The sequence below is a fragment of the Psammomys obesus genome, unplaced genomic scaffold (genome assembly GCF_907164565.1).
Source record: "Psammomys obesus unplaced genomic scaffold, mPsaObe1.curated_primary_1811, whole genome shotgun sequence".
NCBI classification, from domain to species: Eukaryota; Metazoa; Chordata; class Mammalia; order Rodentia; family Muridae; genus Psammomys; species Psammomys obesus.
Genome location: NW_026585742.1, coordinates 616,849 through 627,401, shown reverse-complemented (window position 1 = coordinate 627,401; position 10,553 = coordinate 616,849). Strand labels below are relative to the sequence as shown.

General features: G+C 41.8%; 1 non-coding gene and 1 pseudogene across 1 annotated transcript; both read left to right on the top strand.

Moving 5' to 3' along the window:
• The first annotated feature begins 406 nt into the window (after positions 1-406).
• LOC129670514 (uncharacterized) overlaps positions 407-10,553 on the top strand; it is a 16,724-nt pseudogene continuing 6,577 nt past the window's right edge.
• Positions 10,254-10,360, top strand: LOC129670617 (U6 spliceosomal RNA). The gene has a single exon (XR_008719232.1). It is a non-coding gene; the product is annotated as a U6 spliceosomal RNA (small nuclear RNA).

The following is a 10,553-nucleotide window of genomic DNA, read 5'->3' as shown; positions in this document are numbered from 1 at the left end:
TATTATCAGTGCGCTCACAGGTTCACCAGCCACCACTGGCTGACAAAACTTTGGGTGAGTTTTGAGACTTTCCCGCCTCCTCTGAAAATGCTTTTGCTCTGATCATCCATTAAGAAGACCTCAGTACGAGGTACAGTTTCCCATGATCATACTGTCGGTCCTTCTCAAGAGGATTTGTGGAGGCATCCCTTTCCAATAATGGGGACACTCTGTTACTGAGTAGGAACCCTCAAGGAAAGAGAATGGTGTTTATTTTGGCCTGTGGGGAAAAAGTATTTCTCATCCCTCCTCCCAGCCTTGGGCAAGCAAACCTCTAAATCAGCTATGGACATCTCCTAAAAATGTATCAACCCTGAGACTTAATGGTTCTAATCAGCCAAAGTCTCACAGTCTACTGTGACGCAGCATGGCCGCAGTACCCCTGGACAATGGCCAGCACTGGCCAGAGGGTGGTACATTCAACTTCCTGGTTCAAAATGACCTTACATTAACACACTGAAATATGGAGCAAAGTTTCCTACTTTCAACCCTTTTTCTTTGTCTTCCTCCCTAGCCAAACCGTGTCCTTGGCTGCTGATGTGCAGCAGGAAAAACTTTTCTCAGGATGGCTGGTGAGGCTTTCTTCTTAAGCCAAACCTCTGTAGCCAAACTCGCTGCTCTAATCAGACAAGAGGAGTCCCAGCTTCTCCGTGATGGTCACATTCAGGTGTCCTTCCTTTACACTATAACACACTCATACACGCGTGTACCCGCCTCCCCTCTGAGAGCTTCTCTTTCAGAAACTCACATTTCTATTTGTTCCCGACTCCTTTCCCCTAGCCCACTCCCTTCCATGTGCATGCCTGGCCAGGACCTGGGCTGCAAGCAGTAAACATCAGCCTTTGCTTCTCCCACTGAAAACATCCCTCCCTGGGTTACATTTTTTTAAAGCTAATTTATGCTTAATCCTCGAATTTCTAAACTGCTTTCTAGACAGCAAAACTTCATCGCTGCCTCTCTACTCCCTCTCCCTCCATCCAAAAGTCACAAACCTGAGATCCAAAGGTCCAACCTCCCCTCCCCCCACAGCCTTCCCACCCTGTCCCACACACCTGCAGTACAACTCTCAGTCCAAACACAAAAGATAAGGTCTTCTAGAGACAGGAAAAGGCAAGTAAATTGACCAACTGGCTCCCAGCATACCTTGCTTTTATAGCAGAGCTCTCTCGAAGGTCCACACTGCCTGCCAGATAAGCAGCTGCACTCTGTCCTTTGCCCTTCTCAGCAGTTCAATACAAACATGTTATACATTACTTCAATGTGCCGGCCATCTGTCTTATGTCTTCCTAAAGATTTCATGTAATCTATATTATATTTTCATCCCAAAAGCTAAAAGGCCTATAGTTAATATATACAGTGCATCGATAATATCGTTTCTATTATTTTTACGATGTGTACATAAAGTGTGATTTTAGGGATGTACGTCTATATAGAAACATCTTAAGGTGTTTTAGTTTTTTATTTTATTATTTGCATGAGTGTCTGTGCCTTACGCCTATAGCGGCCGGGAGAGGGCGTCAGTCACATGGAACTGGAATTACAGAGGGCTGTAAATCTCCATGTAGGTGCTAGGAATTGAGTCCAGGTCCGCTGTAAGAGCAGTCAGTGTTCTTAACCACTGAGCCATCTCTCCAGCCTCCTAATTTTCAAACTATAACCTCCTCATAGATAGACAGTTCTCTTTTGCAGTATATTTAAGCTGATTACCATGCCTCATCTGTACTTAAAACTGTTAGATATTTGGAATATAGTTGTCCGTGTCTTCTGTGTTTCAAATATGGTTTATTAAGTTATAATTAAAAGTATTATTGGTTTCAAGATTTTGTAAACAAAATTAAACATAGAAGACATTAAGTCAAAAATAAAAAGGATTATAAATATAAAATTGTGGGACTCTTCTGGTAAGGTTGAAGTCTGGTGTTTTGGGATAGCCTCTGAGCTCAGTCTATACAATGGACTTCCTTTCTCAGAGGGGTTCTTTCTTTGCCTGATATGGGAAAACCCAGATTCTGTAAGGAGAGTCACATAGCTATCAGGAAAAATTACAGGTCAGACCCTTTCCTGATAACAAACCTGTTCAGCAAGCACTGGGGGCTCCTGCAGATCTTTCCCCTATGCTAATGAAATGTCCTGGCGTCTTACTTGACTTTCCACCAATGGCCTTTAACTGTGCCTGGAGATTCTCCCCCATCCATAGAATAATTAAGAACTGGGTGCCCTTGTGATAGGACTGTGCTACTGCATGTAAATGAGTAAATGTACACATGTAAATCAAGTATCCCTAGCATCTCTAGCCCCATCGAATCAAACACATTCACCCTCAGAGCCCCTCCCACTGCCCAAGGTTTATAAGTCCTTGATTCACAAAATAAATCTCTCTTGCTCCACTTCTTCACCATGGCCGCCTGAGATTTGTTATTTATCTGGGAAAGGGAGGGCTCCCGTCCTCTCTGGAGATCTGCAGCTGAACTCCCAGGGCTTGGTTGCCCAGAAGAAAGCTCATTTCTACCTCCCCCGGTGAGACAGGGAGCCTTGGAAGTTGACAGCCAAATCCCAGACTACCACCAGATGACATAAAGTACATAGCTAAGTTAAAATATTTAATAGAAGCTAGAAGGTAGCTCAGCAGTTAAGAGTACTAACTGCTCTTCCAGAGGACCTAGGTTTGATTCCCAGCACACATGTGGCAGCTTACAGCCGTTTGTAATTCCAGTTCCAGGGGTCCCAAGATCATCTTCCAGAATCAGTGGGCACTAGGCAGGCACGTGACACAGACATATATATGCAGGCAAAACAGTTGTACTCATGAAGTAAAAGTAGACATTTTTTAAAAGTAACTAAGTAAACTTTACATTAAAGTATTTATATAAAAAATGATTAAACTATTATAATATAGAGTTAGCTTAATTATAATTCCTAAAGTCAGAATTCTGTTACATTGAGGGAAAAATTGATGCCTGACTCTTTATCGACAATGATAGGTTTTCTTAACTTTTAACCTTGTTTGCTCCTTGTAGTAAATAAAGGTGCTTAAAACCCGTGGTTTGATTCCTCCAAAAGATGTTCGCTTGTTCCTGTTTGGCAAAGCCTCCTGTCGACAAGTACAGCTTCTGTTCCAAGTAAAGATTCACAGCACGCTTGGGACATTCCTGCTGAACTTCATGCTAACCCCAGAACTTACATTAGTGGACAAAACTTAGATCTGTTCATAAGTGTGGCACATCATATCAAGTTTCACTGTGCCTTTAAGCCTCAGTTCTTTGGATTAATAAATCAACTATTGTTGCTAATAAATTATTACTTTCCACAGTAAGTCCCTAAAAAGTAAAGACAATCTACATTAATCTAAAAAGATCTCCTCCTGCCCAGAGGGGAAGTGCTGCACTTTTTAAATCCTGTTAAATGTAAAAGATATTTAAGTTTTTAATGAATTGTTTGTTTATATAAAAATAATGCTAATTTTGACTGATGAATATTAGGTCCCTTCTGTTATAACTGTTTGTCTACTCAGACTAATGCCCTACTTAAGCCACTTCGGGTTACCTATACTTAAATTACTCTAAATGGTTTGTGTTCTTGTTTTGTTTTTTGGTTGTTTTATGGGGGGAGTTGGGTGTTTGGTTTGGTTTTTCAAGACAGGGTTTCTCTGTGTAGCCCTGTCTGTCTTGGACTCACTTTGTAAACCAGGCTGGCCTTGAACTCACAGAGATCCACCTGTCTCGGCTTCCCTGAGTGCTGAGATTACAGGAGTATGCCACCTTGCCTGGCTTTTTAAAATTATTCTAGTCTAACGCTATCTTTGCTTTTTTAAAACATAGTTCATTTTTTTCTTTTTTCTTTCTTTTCTTTCTTTTTTTTTTTTTTTTGTTTTGTTTTGTTTTGTCTTTCAAGACAGGGTTTCTTTGTGTAGCCTTGACTGTCCCAGACTTGCAGGACCAAGCTGGCTTTGAACTCAGATCCATCTGCCTCTTCCTCCCTGAGTGCTAGGATTACAGGCATGCCCCACCTAGCCCAGCTACACATTTCATTTTGTTATATCAATATTAAGTGCAATATTTCTATGCTTATACATGAAAAAATTCAGTAACATATATTTGTACTGCCAAAACTTCAATGATAAGCATAGAGATAAAATTTCCGAGTCCAAAGCCAAATTTATTGTGGGCAATGTCAGTCTTTGTAATATTCAGCCTATTACATTCTTCTATATGTGATTTAACATATTTGTGACAAAGAGTTTAGTTAAAGAGATTAACTAAAGAGATTTTTAACAACCACATCCAAACCTTTGTTTATTCTCCGATGCCTTTAAAATTAAAAAAAATAATAATAATAACGACACATCATATGAACACATCCTCCTCTGGCATGTTCTGCCATTAATTTTTCTTTTTACCTCAAACCAAGGGTTGCTCAGGTCTCATCCATCTGCAACTTCCTTTCTTCCCCACCCTCAGGTTCCCCTTTCTCTCCCCAAACTTATTTTTGTTGGGATTCTAGTGACCCAGGCAGGGCTCCCCCACTAGAGGCATCTCCTTCCTGGATTCCCGTCCTTACCAGAACTTCTGCTCCTGACCACCAGTGTCTTACAGCGTTCCTCAGTAAATCAACCCCTAGTACAAGCTACTGACATGGCAAGTACCATAGTGATAGCCTCCCCAACTGCGAGCAGATGAGAGGACCTCATAATCATCCTAACTGCAAATAAAATACCGTCTGTCTGCCTATTCCTGATAATTCTGCTACCATCTTCTTTGCTTTACAAAGTCTATGTCAGACTAAGACTATGCCAAACAGCACCCGCTGTGAACAGCTTTGAAACCGACTATCTCTTCATGGTAAAAATAAGTCATATCTACCATCATCTCAATAGTAGTGCTATTAACCTTCAGATCTTGTATACCCAGCTGCTGTTTTAATTTCAGCAACTCTTATAGAGCCACTCAGATGGCCTCTGACATTCTCTAACTCCATCTATATGCTTCATGGAGAAGCAGCCAGATTGACTCAGTACCCATGTCCTAAATGACTTTAAGGTCCCAACTCTTAAGAGGAAAATGAAGGGCCCAAGCAGCTGTGCTGCCATGACAAGCTTCAGAGGATACTGTAGGCCCGAGTTTCTCTTTCCTGGTAATGTTCCCATAGTTGCCTAGATCATGTTTCCATTTCTCAGAACATGAAACTATAGTCCATGGAAACAGGATATAATAACTCAATAACCTCCCTGAAAATCAGAAACAATAATTCAGGAACCACCTTGAAGAGTCCCCAAGCACTTGACCAGTCAAATTAAAGGTCAGTTAGAAACCTTTGCTTGGCTAGTCAAAATGATATTGTTACCCAGGGCAGTTTTCGTTCGCACTCTCTGTACCCGGGCACGCCTTGTTACTTAGACGCCGCATGAAGTCCCCCAACCCAGATCAGCACCAACCAATCAGTTTTCAACAAGCTTGCTTCTGCTAAATGGGAACCAATCAAGTGACTGCCAAGTTGGAAAGTCCCGTTCCTTGCTCAAACCATTAAAAAAAAAAAAAAACCCAGCTTTGCAGCTGCTCGGGGTTCCCTCCCTAACCCACTGCATTGGATGGTGAGGAGTCTGAGCTTAAGCCCAAAATAAAGGCTCTTTGTTCTTGCATCTTCGGTCAGCCTACTGGTGGTCTTTCGGGTCTTTTCGATCTGGGCATAACAGAAAATATTAGGTAGCTTGAGAGATCTTAGTGGGCTTGGAGGCCACTGAGGAAAGGCCCCTCCTGCACTGTCTCTGCATGCTTTCTCTGGCCCTCAGGGCCTACTCACTCATTCTCTGAAGTACCCCCATCTTCTGCCATGTATCTGCTTGCTGGCCTCCATCATCTTTCTTAGGCCCTACCTTAAAGGGCATGGCTCTGCTATCTTCCTAACTGCCTAAGTTGCTTTGATCCCAGAAACTAAACTCTTTTATCCAAGGATAAAAGACATGCTGACAGTATTATTCTCCTCTAAAATCCTCTATACTAGAGACTGCTCCAAGATTCCCCCATGAAGACAACACCCTTGTCCAGTGGAAAAGAGCAACAAGAATGTCCCCTTCCCTAGGCATCTATAGCAACTATTAGTGTTTAGGCAGCCTGCTTCTGGGTTGCCTAGCAACCTATGATGTCATCATGCATCGATGGCCAGGTACCACACCTGGCAGGTGTGGTTACGTTGCTCCTTTAAAGGACCAACCCACCACTTTGTCCTCATCTTGGCTCTTGGCTCTTGGCTCTTGCCCTCTCCTCTCTTGCCCTCTCCCCTTTTTCTGTCGGGGCATCCCTTCTTTCTTCCCCCTATCATGTCTTGCTCTCTCTTTCTCTCTCTTCATCTCCATCTAATAAACCTCTTTCATATAAAATCTGCTGAGCGCATCACCATCATTTTATTTGGTCCTAATATTGGTGCTTTTGGCCAGGAAGGGCTCTTCTGGTAGCACCTGGTCTGGTGCCAGGATCCCTTTAACTGATGCCTGCAACAGATTTATTTTCTGCTCTATATGTCCCTAACCACCTATGCCTTAAAACCTTCACTTTCTCTCAACTTCCCTGCCCTTACAGCGCACACCTGTCCTGCTGCTTGTGACTGCTCAGACTCCCCATCCTGCCAGGTGGCACCAAGCCCCAGGCACACAGTGTACACTCACACTGTACCAAAATCAGCTCATGCCAGATGCTAAAACTGCCACTTGGTACACTGAATGCTTCTAAACTGCTCAGGAGCTGCTTCAGACACAGACACAGCCTGCTTCTAGGTAAGCAATTGCTGGGGACCCTGTACACACAGATGGCTTTAAATTGCACCACTGCCTCAGGCTCCACAGGCGAGATTTCAAATTCTTCTCCCGAAGAATGCCTGCAGCGAGGCTGGCTTGCAGAGGAGGGTTTTCAGTTGTGCGGACTTCCAATCGGCCATGCCACGCTCACACAGAGAGTTTTGAACTGGGCTGAGACAGCCATCCCCTGAGCAAGCACCTGGTTTCACTATGCACATGGCTAGCCGCCATGTTGGTTTTGGGAAAAGGAGGGTGAAACCATGGCTTCACTGCCATCTCCACTAAAGGCAAGCACATGGTTTCACGGCCATCTTAACTTAGGGCAATTAAGGACAGTCACATGATTGGCCACCATCTTGGTTATAAAACAAACCAAACAAGCAAATCCTGTGGTTTCCCTCACTGCCAGCTGCTTTTACTACTTTGTTTCTGTCCCACTGTTTTCGGAGCTGCAAAACTGCAGTCTCTCATAGGCCCTAAAAGGCACTGCCTCCATTCTAAAGCTGCCTATCTGCCCCTATCCTTTCCTGTGGATGATATTCCCTCCAGGAGAACTTGGCCTTACTGCTAACAAAGCCCTGGTACCAGGCACTGAGGTTCTTGGGCTTAGCAACAAGCCTCATTTTAAATTGGTATGGATTTTTATAAAAATTCATATGTTTTACAACATATATAATTTAACCCTGGTTCAATAATGCTAAAATTTCAAACTTATAAAGGTCTATTCAAATTAAGCTAATTTAAAATGTACATCTAACTGCCTATGTCTTTATCAATTCCTAAATTAATAAATGCTATTTCTCCTGCCATGAGCTGCTTATGATCCAGACTCACCACTAGGCTTTCTGGCTAATGTGTTTGCAATAATAAGTTCAAGTGTAATTTTTAAATTGCTTTATACTGTTTGTTTAAAAACTCATAACTCAGGGGTTACTACATACAAGTTTTTACCAATACTCTAAATTAAAATCTATTAATTTTAGAGGAATGTATTTATTAATGTTAAAACTTGGTCATTGTGCTATATCTTTACTATCAAAAGATTAAAGTATGTCTGGTCTTGTTTCTAAAAATGGTATTACTATGAATATATAGTATAGCCTTAGACTTTTATAAGTGACAAACTTTTTATGTACTAAATCATACAAAAAAAAAAAAAACAAACAAACTGTTGGGCTCACCTGTATCTCATGGTAAATTACTAGATAGAAAGGCCTTAAAAAATGTTGTTTGAGGGCCTAAGAAAGTATCTTAAGGTTGGTAAATACAAGTTATACATGTTTGAGAGTCTAAGAAAGTGTTTTAAGGTTGGTAAATACAAGTTACAAATGTTTGAGGGTCTAAGAGAGTGTTTTAAGGTTGGTAAATGCAAGTTATAAAGGTTGCAAGGTCTAAGGTGATTTAAAGTATCCTAAATAAGTAAAAAGGCTTAATATTTCCTGCTGTTGCTATGCTACTGTTATATTGACTGTCCAGAGCTTTGATCTTTATCAATAGAGCCCTGATTTATTAATTTAACTCTAATACAAAACATTCTGCTATACTATCATGGTTCCAAGCTCAAGATTTTAAATCTCCATAATGTATACTTATAATAAAGGTTAAGATCAAGTGATCTTCCCCTTCTACTTCACGAAAGGCTTCTGCCTTTTCAGAGCTCACCTTAAAGAATGCTTATGTTGTTAACACAAATGTGTATGTCTACTGCCTTTTCTACAATGTACATTTCAGTGCAGATTACAATTATGATGCTAACATGTCTAAAGTTTTATCTCCTTTGTAAAACTTAAAAGTAATTCTTATAAGCTGCAGGAAATCCACCTGAATACACCTCTCAGGTCAATTGGGCTCCAGATAAGTACTTATTGCCTATCTCAGAAGTTGGGATTCCCCCCTTTCCCTGGTTTTGGGACTTCCCTTTCCTGGCTACTTGATTGCTATCTGCTGCATGCAACACTGGCTGGATTGGTGGGTTCCCCTCATTGATCAGCATAAAATGCCTCTCTTGGTAGGGGAAGCATGACTCTTGAGCGTCCAGCAACATCCTAGTACCTTTTGAGATGGAGGAACCCCCCCCCAACCAAGGTCTTCACTGGCTACAGTTGACCCTTTTTGCTGACCTCCATTTGGGACTTCCTCTTTCCCTTGGGAGAGATTTTTTTCCCTCTACATGCACAGTTTCTCCCCCTCATACTCACCTACGAAAATCCTAGTGCTAGGTAAACTGTGTCTCCTACAGGAGGCTGTGCCCTTGGTCTCTGGCCAACACTGATGAGTTGTTGGATCAGGTAGGATCATACCCTACTAAGCCAAACCTTGCTCTTGGACACCTTGACAGGTCACTGACTCCTACCCTCCCAATGGAAATAGTCCATTTGTCCATTCCTCCAGGCATCCCTCTGGGATGTCTTCTGGAGAACTTCAGGTTTCTACACCTAGTGCCCGCTTTAAGGGCCTCTAAGTTTACACACTTCTGTAACCGAACTTGGTCTCAAATTCCTTAAATGACATATCCAAAGCAAAGCCTTTTTAATTACTGCCAATGATTGGGTAAATGGAGGTTCCCTCAGGTAAATGAAGGTTCCCATGTTCAAGTCTCTTTGATCCAAACCTTCCACATCTGTTTTCTCTCTCAAAAAATTTTATATGTACACCTAAAGAATTTTCTCCATAACCTACTTAACTTTATCTTCTGCCTATATATATGTCTCAGTATCCTGCCAGACACAGATGTTTCCTATATCTGCAACAGCACCAAAGCAGCTACCACAAGTGTTCCAGTCTGACCTCACAGACTTCCATCAAGCTGGACCTGCACTTTCCCTCCCAGACATGGATGCTCTTACAGACCCTGGACAGCATCAAAACAGCCTGTTCTCCTGGACTTGGCCAGCATTTCAGCCTTTTAACCCCCTACAGTGCTCCCAGTGTCAGCAGGAAGTAGCCAGAAGAGAATCTATGCCTGTTCACTTGTTTTTAACAAAAGGCCGGAATAGTGTGCTTCAGGACCAGGACAAGCAGCTCCAGGTTCTCCCAGCATTCCTCAGTCCCTACCTGCTGCCTTGCATGGCTGGCAACTCTCTACTGGCAACCCTCCATCCTAAATATTATGGGCAGGGGCTTCCGCTCCTGCTCTTGACTATGTAATCTGGACAATTTATTGCTATTATTTTTTCTCTCTCTCTTAACCCCTTGTATGGCAACCAAGAGTTGCTTCCAATGAACCTAAATTTATATACTTTAACTTGACTTATATGAGAAGCAGCTTAAGTTTCTCATTTTTTAATTATAGAAAAAGGGAGGAATGTTAGTATTTCGGCAGCCTGCTTCTGGGTTGCCTAGCAACCTATGATGTCATCATGTATCAATGGCCAGGTAGACACACCTGGCAGGTGTGGTTACATTGCTCCTTAAAAGGACCAACGCAGTGCTCACTTCAGCATCACATATACTAAAATTGGGATGATACAGAGAAGATTAGCATGGCCCCTGTGCAAGAAAGAAACATAAATTTATGAAGCGTTTCATATTTTTGTGGGTCAATGGAACTTAATAGAAGACCAGGAAATAAACCCACACACCTACGGATTCTTGACTTTTGACAAAGAAGCCCAAACCATACAATATAAAAAAGACAGCATCTTCAGCAAATGGTGCTCGTCTAACTGGATGTCTACATGCAAAAAAAAAAAAAAAAAAAAAAAAAAAAAAAAAAAAAAAAAAAAAA